The sequence below is a fragment of the Halichoeres trimaculatus genome, unplaced genomic scaffold, assembly GCF_033239565.1.
Source record: "Halichoeres trimaculatus isolate MK-OKI-2021-1 unplaced genomic scaffold, fHalTri1.1 fHalTri1_scaffold_1, whole genome shotgun sequence".
Classification (NCBI taxonomy): Eukaryota; Metazoa; Chordata; class Actinopteri; order Labriformes; family Labridae; genus Halichoeres; species Halichoeres trimaculatus.
In genome coordinates, this window is record NW_027437179.1 from 40913461 (window position 1) to 40932542 (window position 19082).

The 19082-nt window shown below is 39.4% G+C and overlaps 1 protein-coding gene across 1 annotated transcript in view; it reads left to right on the plus strand.

Moving 5' to 3' along the window:
• Positions 1-1913: 1913 nt before the first annotated feature.
• asip1 (agouti signaling protein 1) overlaps positions 1914-19082 on the plus strand; it is a 96933-nt gene continuing 79764 nt past the window's right edge. The window contains exon 1 of the mRNA XM_074676178.1: positions 1914-2436. The gene's annotated coding sequence lies outside the window, so the exon portion shown is untranslated. The remainder of the gene's footprint in view (positions 2437-19082) is intronic.

The window sequence follows — 19082 nt, forward strand, 5'->3', positions numbered from 1 at the left end:
GTGAAGTGAGTGTAAAGCAAGGCCCAATAGCAGTAACACTGGATGCGTCGTCGCCGACACATCGCACTTTGATGCACTGTTATTCCCTAACGGTTTACACAATCTGAAAAACTCCAATGGTTTGTGAAAGCTGCAACTGTGCTGTTTCAGTCGATATGTGGTTTTTACAGTAACTTCACTCAGGCATTTAAGGAAGATCGCGAATACACACAAGAGTGCAGAGTAGATTCATCGCAGGAGCGCACAGAGATAACGGAGCTCAAGTCTCCTAACAACGCAGAAGAAGAAGATCTTCCCAGGTTATAAAATCTCCACTGAGGTCAGTCAGTAAAACTGGGCGCCCGGCCTCACAAAGTTGATGAGAGGACGATTAAATGAGGTACAGTGATGGAGAACAGCAGCCACACTTAGGCTGTGTCCGAAATCACTCCCTAGTCACTATATAGTGCACTATATAGTGGATACGCCATTTTGTAGTGCTGTTCGAAATCTGAGTGAGCATGGTCTTGGGCTGTGTCCGAAATGGCATACTAACATACTACATACTACATGGTCGTTGTGTATTTACTGTATACTACATACTATAAGTATGATTAGAGTGCCAACCGTTTACTCTGTAGTATACTACTCGGTTTCCCATGATGCATTTCAAAACCTCCGACAACAAAAATTGGAAGCTACATAAGTCTATGTAAGCACACCAGGCTATCAAATATCTCTGTTGATTCGCCACATTTGAAAGTTTTGAGAACATTTTAGGCGAGAAAGTCATCACGTAGAAAACCAAAATGTGGTCATTTGGGCCATAAAACGCACGGATACAAATTTAATTTCGGCATTTCAGACATTCTGTTAAGAGCGCCAATATGCTATTGAAGAAACTTCCGGTCCGCTCCAAAACAAGAGCCCAATTTACAAGGGCGTTAAAAGAACTTAAAGGAGATAAACGGGTGCTTTTATTTTGAAAACGGGAAGTTCGCTAGTGGATGATTTTTAGCTAACACCGATCTCGAGACTAATTCATCACTCTTCAAAAAATTAAAAAATGTTTACTGCTCGTAGACACCGAAGACAATCCGTCCGTCGCCTCAGGCACTTTATTTCTTTGTACTTAGGTTTAGGTTTCCCTGTAGAGGTAAGTCCATTTTAGTTGCTTCTCATCTTGTCATCTCATTCTGTATTTACGTTTATAAATACGGGGCTCGCAATGCATTATGGGGCGTGTCAGTGCGACTAGTATGCCCACCTCCCGTACTTAACATTTTTACCGATATAGTATACATCCGGGTATTTCTCGCGCACACAATCTTTTCATACTATTTAATATGAACGCACTACATACTATTTTTGACGTCACACTTAGTATGAGTAGTACGTTAGTATGCCATTTCGGACACAGCCATTCACTTTAGAGCCCACTCAATGTATCCCACAATGCATTTTGAAAAGTTGTGTATTAGCCATGCTCACTATATGAGCAATATATACCACTAGCATTTCGATTCAAACAGAAGAAATGGCTGATTACATGTTTAATGATTACTAATAGCATGAAACAACATTAAAAACTGTCAGAGAACAACACTTAGCTCCCTGTTTAACTTTCGGACGAGCCCGTCTCACAACTTTGAGCTGAGAAACAAACAACGCGGACGTTAGCCGTTAAACCGTTCCACGCAGGTGATGCATTCACTGGACCTTGTAATTCTTAAACACAGCATAAGTTCCGCGCAAATATATGGTTTATTTATTGAAAAATAACGTGAAATATTTTTTTCTTCTATATTTAGCTATTGCAGAAAATAAGCTAAATATAATATTAGGTATCACTAAAATAAATACTGTTTTGCAGTTTTTAAGAAAAGATATAACTGTAAATCCCCAGCCGTCTGTGAGCGACGCGAGAGTAATTACGTCACTGTCAGCGGCGTGCGAATGAGTGAGTAGTGTCCGAAATGTTGTTTTAATTTAGCTGATTGAGAGGACTATATAGTCCACTACATCAAATTCACTATATAGTGAGTAGGGAATGAGTGAGTGATTTCGGACACAACCTTAGCTTCATTTTACAGCAATAACATCTGCTTTACAGCACCCTACGGTGACTCTGCAGAGACAAACGGCTCAACGGACGAAAACAAACACGATACAGTCTGTTAGCCTAGCACTAACAACTGCGTAGCTTCAGTATCAGCTGTGTGGAAATACATCAAACTAGAAAGTGAAGACAGTCCAACAGACACATCTATGCTCTGCGATCTTTTTAAGAGGTTTGCAGCACAACCAAAACATCCTGAAACAACACGAAACGTTGACTTACCGAGGAGATGCTGCTCCGCTGTTTCTGGGCTTTGAAGGACGGATAAATATCCACAGGGGGAGGACGACAGCGCCCAGAGAGCTCTGAGAAGAAGGTGGACGCAGGTTTATGCCACGGTAAGTCCTTCCGTTCAGACTCTTGGTTTAACAGCCTGCTTCACTGAAGCCGTACAGCACAGTCTGGAGTAACGTGAGGATGTGATGATGGTGAGATCAGTTTGTCCGGTGTTTCACCAGATGATCCCTTGCCATGGATGGTTGAGGTCAGTTAAAGTTATAATCCAGTTTGTAGCAAAATATTTTTTTCCATGAACGGGGAAAGACAGAGATAGTCCTGTTGATGTCTAATATGTACGTTGGAAGTCTCTCACCGTCTTCGGAGAGATGCGTTCAGGGCAGCCTCTGATTTTAGTGTGCTGTGCTACATGCACACAAGTTGTCCACCATTCAGGGTTTGCTGAAAGCCGTAAGAAGCGTAGAATTTCTTTTCAATTAAATTTACCAAGCAACCTGGTCATTTTCTGCAAATGTTCTGAGAAGACATGAAATTCAAAGCGATGTTGATGAAATTCTCCTGTTTTCTGCATCATGTTAAGACATGTTTCCAGCTTCGTATCTGATACATTCAGGTACCCTCGGAAATTTGAGAATCTGACGACTACCACAGTGTTATCAGTTTTTGAAGTGGAGAAATGGTTTGTTAAGCCAGTCATTTAAAAAAGATGTATCATTTTGATCCCGCCGACGGGTTTTCAACTTAAAAACTAGCTGGACTTAGTTAAATGGACTTAATAAGCTTTAACTATTATTGTTTACTATTTAATATTGTTAATACACATAAAAAAAGACTGTGCTGCTTCACTTTCTCACTTCTTCAGCAAAGTTTATCTCCAAACCCAAAAATCTGAATCGGGACTCAGTATCATCTGATACTCAATATTTAATATTCAGGATCAGGGCAAAAAATGCTGATCGAGACATCCCTTGTAATACAGAAACAAAGCTTGATTTTTTATAACAAAGAGCCACATGCCAATCACAAAGAAGACGATTTGCTGAATGCCTTCATCGTTGCTCTTTGTTTACTGTGTCGTATTTTTTCTTCTTCGTACTGTACTGATTCAAACCACTTGGTGAAACCTGGCTTAAAAGTTCCTCTGGTGCAAACACAGAGATTATGATATTTCTTCTTGAAAGGACATGGATGGCTCTGTGAACACTCGCTGCTGTCAGTCATGTGTTCAGACATCTTCCCCCTCTCAGCAGACACAAGCACAACATTTATCCAGGGCTGCAGGCTGTACGTAGTGCTCTGAATGTGTACATATGTTGCACAATTACCCCCCCTGGATAGTGCATAACAATCTCACCCTGAAATCACAACCATGTGTGGTAAGTTTTCTAAACACAGCCCATCAGGAGCATCCCCTGTAAGGTCTCATGTTCCTGGTTGGAAGTCCTGTGTCTCTTCGACAACCATCCACCTCTGCAGCTTCCCTTATGTCAGCTTTGTCTCACTGTTTGCTTTGTTAAAGTCTTCCTGCTTCTCCTGCTGTGGAAACATGAAGTACGCTTCCTTATTATTGCTTTACTAACATGTTGACAGTTCGAGACTTACAAACATTGGAAGTCGGAGAGACATGCAGATCGCATCAGTATTGGGTCCATATCTAGATGTCAGAGCAACGTGCAAAATGGCCACGACTTCACTTGAACATCATTTCTGGATGTCTAACTTTGATCACTTGGAGGTGCAGACACTGTTTTTTCCCAGCACAGTACCTTCCCACTGCTCAAACAGACAATCAAAGGTCGTTCTTTCAACAGTATTTTTGGACGTCTGATTGCCACATTAGTTTTAAATCAAAGTAGTATTTTGTTTGTTTCAATTTCCTGATTTCTATTTTAAGGCCACATCATCGTGAAGCATCAGAGTCAGCACAATGAGACACAGAGAGCACTGCTACAACTTTATAGTCTTTTAGACTTATGGCAAGTTGTTTTGGTCCAACACAGCCCTTTTAACACCCCAGCTTCTGTGTAAATTGATCATCGAGAAGAGGGATCGCAGCAGTCATACATCATTGATCATACCTTAAGTCTGTGTGGTTGGGCTTTTGCATAAAGTGAACCACGCTGAAGCCCACCTATTGGGTCTCAAACAATCTTTCAAAACCAAACTGATACTGTTTTCTGTGACTATGTTAACACCAAAACTACCTGCCTGAACTTTTCTGACTTGCAGCGTCTCTCTCTGCCTCTGTCATCTCACATCTTCTCCTCATGTCCATGCTGAGCTCTCATCCAAAGAGCACACTGCTCTCACCCACAGTAGTTTACCAGCAGGATTTTGATTGACAAGCTCCACCAGACCCCGTCTCACCCTTTATTCCCCCATTATTTACTTCTACTGACGCAGTAAACAGTTGTAATTGAATTGATGTCTATAAGCGTTAATGGCAGCTGATGAGTTAAGCACGACACACTTGTGGTCACACTGGCCAAACAAACTGGACTTCCTGTAGCTTCATTTGGCTCAGCAGCAGGTTTGAAGTTGGGATGTATAACGCTTTTGTCTGTAGAATCAAAGTGTAGCAGGGTAGGTAGTTACTCCCTACCACTAGGGGCGGTGTGGCCTCTAATTACTGGACGGTCACCTACAAATAGACCTGGTTGGCCTTTTGCCTTGTAACATTTATCTGCTGATGATCTGAGGTAAAAACCGAGCGCTCTTTCCCAGCCATCACCTGCAGAGTCTGAGCTACGTGCTGAGTAACTTTTTAGTTTTTCAGGATTGTTTTCTGATTATTAATTTGTTTATTTTTATCAGAATGGTGCCGTCATTTGCTGCTAGGCCCGTCAGCTGCTGTTTTGGCTTTTTGTGGCGGCTTTAATCTGGTGTAAAGCTTCGGTTTTCCGAGGATTTCGCTCTGTTCGAGGGGTTTTAATAATCGCAGACACTAAGCGGTTTATTTGTTACCTTTCCCCCCCCCCTTTTTTGTTTTGTTTCTTTTCCTTGAATCATTTTGAGTTTTTCTTTTGATTATATTTTGTCACATAGTTTATACATTGTTCCTTATTTTGGCTGATTCCTATTCAGTTAATATTTGTGGTTGATACTTTGTTCATTAACCCTGTAAAGCCCAAACCATTAAATAATTGACAGAAAATTCCAGTTCTTTGAACTTGGAGCCTTGATTGGTCCTTCTGAACAACCCCCAAAACATCTTCAAATATCACTTTCCACATTTGAGTTTCAGTTTGTATCATATTTGATCCATCAGGTCACAATGCTCAACAATTGTTTTTTTCCTGAACAAACAAAAACACAACAAATCACAAACAAATCTAACAAATGTGTACTTCCAAACATAAACAGTGCTACCATCATGCAGTAGTGAGAAAGCCACCAATGGAGCTGTCTGGGTGGAAGCCTGGAAAAAAAAAACATTTTGGTATTTTACTCATTTTGCGGTTCACAGCCTTTTATTTTGCATGGTGGAAGGCCTGAAAACAGTTTCTCTCCTTGTTTAAGCAAAGATGCATTCTGCATTTCTGACAGTACACATGGGCAAAGTGGCCTGTGCACTGCTTGATCTCTGTCAGGTTTCCCATGTTGGGAAACGATCCAGGCCATCCTTTCATACAGCAGTACAGCAAGTTTCATACCTAGTTTTTAACTCTAAATGTACCAAATTATGTAATTTAAAAATAAAAAGACTGTATGTTGCTTGATGTTAGATAATGCATGGAATACAAGTAAATGGCTATTGACTGTTTTAGAGTTACATGACCTTATATACCCGCTGTATCAAATTTAAGACGCCATCCTCAACACGGTTTACTCAAACATATATTGTGAATTTTTTAGTATTTTTACTTTGCATGAACCCAGTAAGTGTTCCTATTGATGTGCCAGTAAATATTGTAATTAGTGCTGTCAGGCGATTAAAAAAAAATAATCTAATTAATTATAGGATTTGTAATTAATTAATCTAATTAATCACATTTTAATCTCATATCTGCTTAAGGTCCCAAAATAAAGAATTTGAATTCCAGGACATTAAAATTACATCAAAAAACATTAAAAAACATTTAAAAATAAGGTTGGAATATATACAACACATTTTTAGGTACCCTGAGGCATAAGGAAGGAACACATGAGAATAGTTTTATGGTTCTATCTTTACAAAATCTACACAGTCCTGCACCTAAGATAAGCTGATTTGATTTTCAGGACGGTTTTTGCTTCTGTCACATTTTTACTTGATGTGGACTCAATTTTCACTGCAATATAAACTTCTATACTTCTATGAGGTCAGGAGAACCAGAGCTAAAGGCTAAAAACTGTGAGGAACGATGTAAAAAACACTTAATTCAAGTCTTGGATCAAAGAAAAGTGAAGTATTCTCAGTTTAACATGCTCTGAACACACAAACTGTTGCTCATTGGTGCAGAGCAGCCCCAAGCTGAAACATGACACCAGGAAGCTGGAAGCAAATTTTCAAAGAATTTTTTAGATTTAAATACAGGATATATATTGATCATTCAGGGCTTGTTTAATGCAGTAAAGAGTGTAGAATTACCTGTTTTTTACAGAATTGAGCAAATGGTTGATTTTCTGCAGATTTTCAAAAAGGACGTGTGAATAAACGAGATGTGGACGGCAGTCCTCTCGCTTCCCCCTGGTTAAAAGCACGTGTGATGCATTCAGTGACTGTCGGAAATTAAAAAATCTGATGAGAACACCACTTTTTCCAAGTAGAACAAACAGTTTGTAAATGCCAGTCATTTGAAAATAAGTGCGTCTTTGAACGCCCCGCGGGTTTGGATCCAGATTAATCTATGTTAATTTTTATAACGCGTTAATTTGCGGTGTAATTAATTAATCTAATTAATGCGTTAAAATGACAGCCTTAATTGTAATGTTTTTCTTACCTTAACCTTTTCAAACTTGGCAAAGTTCTTCTTGAAAAACCACCTGTGTCCACTTCCTGAGTCATGGCAGTCTAAGAGTGTCACTGGAAGAGCGGCTAATGAGTGACTTACCACCCATTGTTGGTTTATCTGTGCGATGCATGTATCTGATTGTACACATCAGGTTTTTCAGGATAAAAAATACCACACTGCTTATGTGAAGGGCTGAAAAAGTCATGCATCAAATATGATACGATTGGCGTTATAGGGTTAAATATATTGTTTCCTACTTTTGATAATTTTAGTGGTTGTTTCCTTTGGTTTGGGTTTGTGTGTTTCATATTTTGGTTATCGTGGTATGAGGGCTGCCTTTGTGGCCTGTTTCAATTGAGTTTTTCTTTTTTTTCATTGACACGTGCTGAGGGCCCTGAGGCGGCAGCGGTTCTCTGTTGGTGGTCCCTTTTTTAACATTTGTTTTGCTGTCACGGTGCTGTGTATTTGGATCCTTCCCCTTTTTGTTACTGCCGTCGTGGTTAGCCCCGAGGCCCTCATACCAATCCTTTTCTTTATCAAGTCTGCATATTTAATCAATTGTTTAAAAGTTTCTTAGTTTAGTTTCTTACACTACTCTTACACTACTCACCTTGCCACAAAATGAAGCCACAGGAAAATGAACAGGGACAGTCTGACACCTTCAGGAACTGGACTACAGTTAGACACAGGAGTTAGATGGAGGGTAAAAACAATAAGAATGATTAAAATGTCAAAATTTTTCTCTTTTTGGACAAAAATTCTTCATTGTAGAGTTAAAGTTTCACGTTGAACATCTTGTCCTTTGAACGCCTCTTTGCGCAGTGGGAGATGTTTTGAATATGATCCCAAGGTGTTGCTCCGTTTAAAGACCCCTGAAAAGAGGAACCAGCGTTGTGTTAATGTTTATAAAATGGGATGCACATGTTTTAACGTGCATTATGGAAAACATTTACGGTGATCTCATAGAAACCAGAAACAAACAAATGGAGTTAACGCTTGACAAGCTGTCTGCAGAATCTCAAGCCACAGCGACCTCAGAGGAGGGTCACTGGCTGTTTTATCGCTGGCACGCCATCGAGCACAGTCCGCCCGTTTCCCTCAGAGCAGATCATGATCTGGATGCTGTTGTTTAAAATGCTGAAACGCTTCCAGAGGTTTGTGAACGTGCAGCTGCACCTTAAATATCAAAACTCACATTCCTGGTTTCTGTCATCGGCGTTCCCTCGGGTGGACGCTGCGTCCAAAGAACTATTTGTTGTTTTTCTTCATTAACGTTAAGCCAGTGTCAGTGTTTTCACTTATATCAACCAGATTTTCTGTTTAGACCGCGTAAATGAGATGTCACGGTTTGTTCTCATAAGAATTACAGGGTTTAACTCCAGCATACCTCATTTGTTCTGTAATCTCCCCTAATCCCCATTTCCACACACAGACATAAACTCACCAGGGTTTCTGCTCTCTACCTCCGACCACCTGCAGGAACATAATCCATCCCCTGATCTCACAAACAGCTGCCTTCAGACCCGTCTTAATCCTTGGTGGCATAGATTCAACAAGGTCCTGGAAACATTCCTCAGAGAGTTTGGTCCATATTGACATGATAGCATCACACAGTTGCTGCAGATTTGTCGTCTGAACATCCATGATGAGAATCTCCCGTTCCACCACATCCCAAAGGTGCTCTATTGGATTGAGATCTGGGGACTGTGGAGGACATTTGAGTCCAGGGAACTCATTGTCATGTTGAAGAAAGTAGTCTGAGATGATTCCAGCTTTATGACATGGAGCGTTATCCTGCTGGAAGTAGCCATCAGAAGATGGATACACTGTGCTCATTTTTTCCTTTTTTTCCCTTTTTTTCCTCTTTTTTCATTTTTTTTCTTTTTTCCTTTTTCTTTCTTTTTTTCCTCTTTTCCCTTTTTTTCTTTTTTCTTTTTTTCCCTTTTTTTCCTTTTTTTCTTTTTCCTCTTTTTTCTTTTTTCCTTTTTTTTTCTTTTTTTCTTTTTTCTCTTTTTTTTCTCTTTTTTTTCTCTTTTTTCTTTTTTCTCTCTTTTTTCTCTTTTCTCTCTTTTTTCTTTTTTCTCTCTTTTTCTTTTTCTCTTTTTTTCCTTTTTTCTTTTTTTTTCTTTTTTTCCTTTTATTTCCTTTTCCCCCTTTTCTTTTCCTTGTTTTCTTTTTTTTTTCTTTTTTTTCTTTTTTCCTTTTTTTTTCTTTTTTTTCCTGTGGACTTTAAACCATGCTCAGTTGGTGCTAAGGGGCCCAAAGTGAGCCAAGAAAATATCCCCCACACCATTACACCAGCAGCAGCAGCCTGAACCGTTGATACAAGGCAGGATGGATCCATGCTTTCATGTTGTTGAGGCCAAATTCTGAGCCTACCATCTGAATGTGGAGCAGAAATCCAGACTCATCAGACCAGGCAACGTTTCTCCAATCTTCTATTGTCCAGTTTTGGTGTTGCTGTGTGAATTGTAGCCTCAGTTTCCTGTTCTTAGCTGACAGGAGGGTCACCCGGTGTGGTCTTCTGCTGCTGTAGCCCATCTGCCTCAAGGTTGGACGTGTTGTGTGTTCAGAGATGCTCTTCTGCAGACCTCGGTTGTAACCAGTGGTTATTTGAGTTACTGTTGCCTTTCTATCAGCTCCAACCAGTCTGTCCATTCTCCTCTGACCTCTGGCATCAACAAGGCATTTTGTCCCACAGAACTGCTGCTCACTGGATGTTTTCTCTTTTTGGGACCATTCTCTGTAAACCCTAGAGATGGTTGTGGGTTAAAATCCCAGTAGATCAGCAGTTTCTGAAATACTCAGACCAACAACCATGCCACGTTCAAAGTCCCTTAAATCACCTTTCTTCCCCATTCTGATGCTCGCTTTGAACTGCAGCAGATCCTCTTCACCATGTCTCCATGAATAAATGCATTGAGTAAAGCAAAGCAAACAGTGAGAGACAGAAGAGGACTGAAAGCAGGGATGAATCACCTGTCGAGGTGCATATTTATTTCACAGCACAGTTAGAGAGACGTCAGAGTTGAGCAGAGGTTATGAAAATCTCCTTGGTTGATCTGTGGACTTTCCTGACCCAAAGCGTGGAATTTGTCCATGTCTTCAGTGCTGATGGTTCTGTCTGTGTTAAAGAGAATAACAACAGTTTTATAACAGGCCTTTAAAGAGCAGGATCTGACAAAGCCATAGTAAACCCAGGCTGCTGGAGCTCTCTGGAGCCCTGCAGTCTGATGAAGAACCAGTAAAGTCACTTTGAATGGCTTAAGTGGGAACACTGTGTTTGTTTCATACACAGCAGGGATACCCTGTGATAAACAGACCCTCTTTGAGTGTCTGGTGGTCTTATGTTTTTATGAGGTACAATGACCAGATGGCACACTTAACTGTTACAGTTTGAAAGAGGGAGGGAAAGAAGAGGCTTTTGGATCAGGACAGGGATCCATTAAGAAATATCTTTCCACTTTTTCTTTGTTTAAAAGTTTTGCCCTCTGTTGACTTAGCGTGTCCCTTCAAACTTCACGTTTTTATTAGAGAAATCTTTCTCTGCCAGTGAAACAGGCCAATATCAAACGTGTGTTTCTGTCTCCATGATATTCATGAGAAATTCCCATCTGGTCGTCAAAGATAGATCTTCTCCGGCTCTTTATTTGAATCTTAAGATTTTCTGATGCTGGCAGTCACTCTGCTCTTTCTTCCTTACCTTACCTCCTCCTTTAACTCAAATGAACTCCACTTTCTGATAATGAAACTTTATGATTGAGTGGGAACATCAAGTACAGCATTAGACGGTCTCAGTGGCCTCTGGTGTTCCACAGGGGTCCATGCTGGGGCCTCTGCTGTTCTCACTTTATCTTCTTAGACCGGGGATTCCCAAACTTTTCTTGCTCAAGACCCAAACTCAACCTTCCTTTGTATTTGACCAACTTTTGGGCCGATTTTCTTTCTTAGATGAACGGTGTTCATTATGTCATTATGGTTTTCTTTTTTTTTTTTTCTTTCTTTCTTTTTTAAATGCTTCTTTTTAATCTAGTTTTTTTTATAGTTTCAGAAGCGGTTTGAGTCTTTTTTTGCAATATTCAGAGGGAAATAATATTGATTTCACGTAACATTTGATCTTTTACTAAATTTTATTTTTGGATTCATTTTAAAGTAAGTGTGGAGTTTTACTCATGACACATCATGTTAACTGATTTTTTAAGGTTGCTTTTTGATAACCTCTTCACGCAGCCACCTGCTGTTTCCGTGTGTTTGTCTGACTGTAGTAGAGAGGGTCTCACAGTGTGTTCACACCAAAAGAGGCAAAAGCGACAAGCATGCCCGAGAAAGTGGTCAGCGGCCAAAGTGGCTAAATATTTTAGGCGGCCCTGGCCGCTCGTCACGTGACTGACGTCAGAGTAAAATCACGCTTGTCATTTAAAGGAGCAGCACAGCGGACGTCTTCACGGCGGCAGCTGCTGTTGTTCGACTTCAGTTTAAAGCATGAACATAATAAAATCACCATCTGATCAGTCACGAGCGGATCGGACAGGCAGGAAGCAGTTTACAAAGGAGATAATATTGATTTATCCACCACATCAAACTTTTACAGTTTTGAAATATGCTATAATTCTGTGGTGTGTGTGTGTGTGTGTGTGTGTGTGTGTGTGTGTGTGTGTGTGTGTGTGTGTGTTTTCTATAATCCTAAAGAAAAATACCCAGGAGCCGGACTCAATGTTAATCTTTTAATCAGTAAATTAAACCCCTGCGCAGCCCGTGTGTATTCCCCGTCCCAAAGTAAATCACAACCAAAATAAATTAATAATTTCAATGTTCATAAACCCAAAATCATGAAAAAGTTCCCAACTAACGAAAAAATACAAGCTGTCCTTCTTCACACTATTTCAAACGCTCCTTTAATCCTGTTTTTTCCGGTCCTCTTAAGTCCGTAACACAAAACGACATTGATCCACAAGAAACCAAAGATAAATCCTCAAGGAAGAAAAAAGGTAGCCCAAAACAGGCAAGTGAATACCAGGTTACCAGCGTCCGTTCAGATCCTGGAGCACAGTCTGGTACGAAGCCATCCACGGAAGGATCCATTGGAGACTGTTTGGTAATAAAAGTAACCTGTACCCCTGGCGTAAACCTCAGATCGTTGCTGAAAAAAGTTAGTCTGGAGCCCTGGTGTCATCTCATTCAGATGAAGCAAGAAATGCTAGCATGCTAGGCTAAGCTACGTCTTTGCCACAGACTACACTACACTTCACTTTGCTATTTTCTGCTATTACTGCACATTTTTTGAACTCACCAGAACAATCTACCACCTCCATGACACGTTTTTGTTGTTGTTGGTGGCTGTAGCTAAAATGGTGGATATTAAAAAGAACAGGATGAGCCCGAACACAGTTTATGAGCTTTTCTGTTTCCAAGACGGAACTAGGAACCAAAGTTACATGTGTTGTTCTTTAGGGCCCGCTCGGTTGAAGGACATCTCTACTCTGATTGGTTGCCACAGTTTGCCGCTGAACCGCGTCATAGCCGATTACCATAAAGTTGACCGAGGCTCAACTTCTCATCTGGTGATGCTTTTGATGCTTTTGATGCTTTAGCCACTCAGGACGCCGGGCTCTCATTGAAAATGAATGAACATCCGGCGTGCTTGCCTCTTTTGCCTCTTTTGGTGTGAACACACCGTCAGACGTCTTTGGATCAAACCAACTACAGGGAGAGGGGTGGATGTTTCTGGGGGGTTCGAAATAAGGCACGAGTACAGGACTTGATTTGACTTGAAACAATTCAAGAGATCATGGGACCTTAAAACTAGCGACGGTAGGAGAAAGGATTAAAAAGTTGTAGACTCCCTCTTTAGACAGGAGGGATGGCAGGTGTGTGTAAAATAATGAGTTTCTTAAATGCCTCCTATGCATTGAAAAAACTCCTTTGATTCTCCTGTAAGTCCCATCTGACGTCTGGTTTGAAGACGTCAGTCCAATTTGTTAAATTTCAAACTCTCGTTACTGAGCATAAAATTCATCTAAGTCTGTCCTCTCTTCTTCTTTGGGCTGTGGTAACCAAGGTTATAAAAGTTTTGGATTTGTCATTATAGTTTAGTTTTAGTTAGTTTTGACATTTTATTTTCCATTACAGTTTAGTTTTAATTAGTTTCAGAGCGGGCATTCTAGTTTTTATTTAGTTTTGATTTTTGCAACAAGGCTTAGTTTTAGTTCAGTTTAGTTTAGTTTTAGTTTGGTTTTAGTTTTTTCATACCTTATTAACCAGGTGCAGGATTCAAAAAGGTCAGAGTAAATATTTTGTCATACTGTTTATTTTCAAGTCCAACATAGAGCTCACTGCTCTGTCAATGCTGATACTGAACTGTTGGCTGCTGCCTTAAACACAAGAAAATAATACAAACTTAGCATAAAAAATATAAACATAAATTATATAAAACAATATAATATGAGCTTCAATAAATAAAAACTTGGACTCTGTAACAATTAAACTATTACAAATGCTCTGATTTATTGCTCCACTATGTTTGGTCGCAGCACGGCGCACAGCCAGTCAGTGCAGTAAACAAGCTCATCCCTATACGTCGCTATGATGGTGCCGTAGGGCGCTGACAACTGCCAAAAACTGTCTAAAATTGGTTGGAAAAATGTGTCGGATTAATTTAAATCCTAAAGGCTATTAATATTGTCAAAAACTATAACTAAGGACGTTTTGTCTATCATTTTAGTTAGTTTCAGTTAGTTTTGTGAAAACAAGATACAGTTTTAGTTTACTTATTGTTTTAGTTTTCGTTTCTAGTTTTTATTAGGGCTGCACGATTATCGTAATCGCAATCGCAATCGCAATGTCAGCACATGCAATTCAGATTTTTCTCCATGATAACCAAGCAAGTCTGTAGACTCATCATGACACAACCTTTTTCATTAAATCGCAAGCACAATCGCAATCGCAATATTGTCCACCTAATCGCAAATCGCACCTTTTCCCCAAATCGTGCAGCTCTAGTTTTTATTAGTTTGAGTCAACTGCAATGCATTTTAAATTTTAGTTTTTGTTTTTAGTTTCATTTTAGTTAACTATTACAACCTTGGTGGTAACGCCAAGTTTATATTTTCGTTAAGACATCGCACAGCCGGAGCCGGAGAGCTCGTGTAAACTGAACCATCACAGGAGGAGATTCACAGAGGGAGTGAGGTAACTTTTCTGACACCTCCTGCTTAAAACCCAAAAAGTCAGAAGGATCGTGAGGCCCCGCTTTCACGGTCCGTATTCATACTGAAAATCAAGATCAAGCGAGCTTTTGCCCTTCTGCTCCACGGGAGGTTTCCGTCCTCCCTGAGCTCGCCTTAGGACACCTGCGTTATCGTTTGACAGGTAGGGTGGTGACAAAGACAGACAGAGATTCACTGGAGATAAACATCATATAGCGAGATGAACGTTCTTTAATTCTGTTTTAAGTTGGAGGATTACTTCCCAAATATGTTACACATTTTACTCCATCAACTGGTGACCAATTCAAATACAGGCCACAACCCACTAGCAACCCATTGTTTGGGAAAGGCTGTCTGAGACAAATCCAAAATATGTTTTGAATTCATGTACGTGACTTTTCCATTTTGTTGGTGATGATGCCAACAGGATTTTATTAGACAGTAATATGATACGGTGTGTTCAGCTCTACTTCAGAGATTGTTGGAAAGAAGCAAGAAAACTTGGGACTCCTGTAGGAACTGATAGCACCAACTTTCAAATCTTGATCGATATCCATTGCTGCAAACCAGCAACTTTAAGTTATTTAAGGGCCTTTCTTTAGAAATATGAAATGTTCGTTATGTTTCAGTATTTGGTGATCTTACCTTTCTTTAACTTCTGACAGATCAGTGCTCACTTTTGTTTCATTTCAAGCTCTTCACTGGACCTGAACTGCTTGAAATTCAGTGAAAACTGAAACTGTTTCAGGTGGTTTTTGTAGAGTCAATAGTATAAAACATCAAAGGTCTCTAATACTTAATTCTTGGGGGAACTTGTGGAGAACTTGTGGGAACCTTCTTTAGCTGATCTGAACAGACGATGACTGAACCCCATCATGAAACTCTGAGACATTTCTGTTCAGCCTCCATCAGGAGATTCAGCTCTTCGTACGGAGCCAGTTACAGTCGGCAGTGAAAGCCTCTGCTTTACGTCCAGCCTGAGATTAACTGCCATAAAACAAAGCAGAAACACGCTGTTCGCTCTCTTTCCTTAGCATTAATCTTTTTTATAGTCCGAGCCTGGCGAGTTTAATAAAGCAGATATTTCCACTGTCATGGAGGTCCAATACATCAGCAACATTAATCTCCGCCCTGTGATGAGAGAAAGCTTTTGGCTGGATTCATTCATGGACTCAGGGCAAAAAATGTGAAAATGGGTGAAAGTAATGAGTGAATATGATGGATATGGTTTATTATCAGCTGGATGAAAAAGAAAAAGAGATAAAGGAAGAAAGATAACGGCCAAAAGTTACGTTGGGGAGGGACCAGCACTTCTGTAGGGGAACATGTAATGACAAAAGACTTGTAAGGGATTGGAAAACTGTTGAAATGTATTTATTTATAAAGTTAAATGATTTCATTTTATTTATTTGTTTTTATTTGATCGAAACTAATTTAATTTAACAATATTTAATTAAATAATATTTAATTCAATTAATGACTTGTAAAAGATTGGAAACAGATTAATCCTATTTATTTATTAAATTTTATTGATTTAAATGTGTTTTTTAAATTTAATTCTATTTAATGTAATTTAATTAAACAATATTTAATATAATAATATTTAATTGAATTAATGACTTGTTAAGGATAGAAAAACTGAAAAAAATTGTTATTATTCCTAAAATTGTATTGATTTAAATGTACTTTGTTTAAATTTAATTTAATAAAAATAAATTTAATACTTTTAATTTGATTAATTTACTAATATTTAATTTAATAATATTTAACTAAGTTTAATTAATGATTTGTTAATGATTGGATAACTGATTAGATTCATAAAAAAAAAGAAGTAGTTTTTTGGTTTAATTTTATTTAATTTAATACTTTTTAATTTGATTTAACCAATGACTTGTTTAAGATTGAAAAAATGATTATATGTATTTATTTATTTAATTTGAATTTTTTAATTTTATTTTATAAGCTTTTTTAATTAAATTATATTTATGTTAATTTGATTATATTTAATTTAATTTAATTTGATCTATTTTAATTTGCAATGATAACTTATATCAATTGACATTTCTGTAAACATGCCAGAGTTGGCCAAAGGGCTAGTTTCCATCTGGAGCACCTGACCAAATGTTACAGTAGGAAACCTATAAAGTGTATGATAAGATGGAACAAAGCAGATTAAAATGTACGGGAAGTCAGTTATTGGAAAATTATCCCACCCTGATGTCAAATATTACTAGGACCTGAGAAATAAAAACATGATGGTAGATGGTGTCTTCTTCCTAGTGTTTAAAGCTCCTCTTCCCTCTGATCAGGCTGTAAATGAGACCTTCAGGTAGTCTTTTTTTGTCATTTGCTCCGTGGCCTAAAACAAAAAAAAGTATTTTTTTCTGTGTCTCATACGTCTCCCATTTAGAGGTGTTTTCCCTGATCAATCCTGGGACAGATCCCCAAATAACTGAGACAAACCGTCCCACTTTTTGGTACCCTTCCATTGGGGTGCGAGAATAAACCAATCCGATCCCAGTAGGAAGAGCTAGAAACACTGCAGACCGTTGATCGGTGTAAAGAATGGTCACTTCCTGTGTGACAGTGGCTGTTGTATTTCTCCTGGCGGCTCTAGGTCTTCTCTGAAAAAAAAAATTGATTTGTATCAAAGAGCTACATGTCAATCACAAAGAAGACAAATTACAGGATGTCTTCATCGTTGCTCTTTGTTTACTGTGTCACGTTTTGCTTCTTTCGCTGTTAAATAAGCCTGCCATCAGCATCAGGCTTACACGCCACCTACCAAGAAGGTACTCTCCAAAGATGACGGTCCACACTTTGAAAATACAGCAACAAAATGAGCTGGAGTTTTTACCTCTTCTGTGCTAACCTCACTCTGCAGTTTCGTGGCTCGCTGCTGACATTTTGACTTTTATTTTGAAGTGTGTGTCCAAACCCAGTGTGAAACTGTGAGTAGATCCCCGTGTCTCCTTGTCCGTCTCACTTCTGTAAAGCTCCTAAGTGACCGTGGTATTTGAGTGTTACCACAGTTTGCTCACAGCTGGAGCTTCCTCTCTTCAGGCTGATGTTTCTCACTCTCAGACCTGGACCTCAGCCCCTTGCAGCATGCCAAACGTCTGCCTCCCGTGGAGAGGATCAGGCCAACAATGTGTCTCCTTCTGTCCGTGTAGAAACCGTAAAGAACTCACCGTGAAACCGATTAAAGGGAGATTTTCTACAACTGCTGATCCTCCTTTCAGAGGGAGGCTGCTTTACCCGGTCAAATATCATGTGATATCAAATATATAAACAGATAAAATAACACTTTGCTGTTGTTATTTCTGTGATCAAACATTTTGTCTTATTTTAGGCCAATTTCCAAACTCCCACTCCCAAGGCACTGCTTTGAGCTGGTTCAGATGGTCCCTCTCTGGGACAGTTTTCCTCCACAGTGGGCTCAGGTCCAGGCCACCTACTGTTCTCCCTTTGATGATGTGCATGTGTATCTGCCATTAAAAGCCCCGAACAAAGACTAAGGGTTTCCTGTTGGGCCGGTCTGACCCGGCTCAGGTCCCTGCTAGCTCCTTTGGCTCATCAGCATCTTACAGAGGACACCATGCCAGAGATCTTGGTTTGATTGTTGATGGTCAAGGCTTGCTTTTTTCAGTTGAGGCTTCCAGCCAAAGTTAAACCATATCTGAGCCAGAATGTCTTTCAAAAAGTCATCCACGCTTTAATTACATCTTGTTTGTATTGTTTGTAACTCCCCGTATGTCGGCATTGATCAGTCAGAGCTCAACCGCCTGCAGCTCGTCTCCCAACTGGGACAAAGAAACAGGAGCACACAACTCTTTGCTTCACCGGCTTCCAGTTAGGTAAAGGATCGGTTTTAAAGTCCCTGTGAGGAGTTTCTAAATGATCTTAAAGAAGTCTTCCTTCTAGTTATATAACTAATTTTAATCCACACTTTAAAATGAAATTATCAGCAACGATAAAGGTTATTCCTAAATGCTATTTTTCAGCTTCCCAGACTGATTTACTGCACGTCTAAGTCTATAACAACACCACGTCTACTGATTAAGTTTAGTAGAGAGATCTGTGTTTTTCTCTGCTGAAAACGATTTCTGTGATTAATTTTGTGGTGATGGTGGACACTGGAGCCTAACTGTCAGACAGAAAAAGGACAGAAGAGCAGAAGAAAGATAAACAGGAGAGAGATAGAGCACGAGCTAAAGGCTATCATAGAAGCTAAAGGTTAAACATGAGCTAGAGCCTAAAACATGAGTGAAAGGCTAATACGCAAGCTAAGGACTAAAGCACAAGCTAAAGGCTGAAACACAAGCTGAAGGCCTAAACACAAGCTAAGGGCTTAAAGACTAGTTAAAGACTTAAACATATGCTTAAGACTAAAGCATTAGCTAAAGGCTAAAACACAGGGTAAAGACTTAATATTAGTCAAAGACTAAAACACAGGCTTAAGGCCTAAACAGTAGCTAATGGCTCAAACAAAAGCTTAAGACTTAAACACAAGCTAAAGACTAAAGCAAGAGCTGAAGGCTAAAACACAGGCAAAAGACTAAAACACGAGCTAAACGCCAAAATACTGGTTTAACTCAAAATATGGGC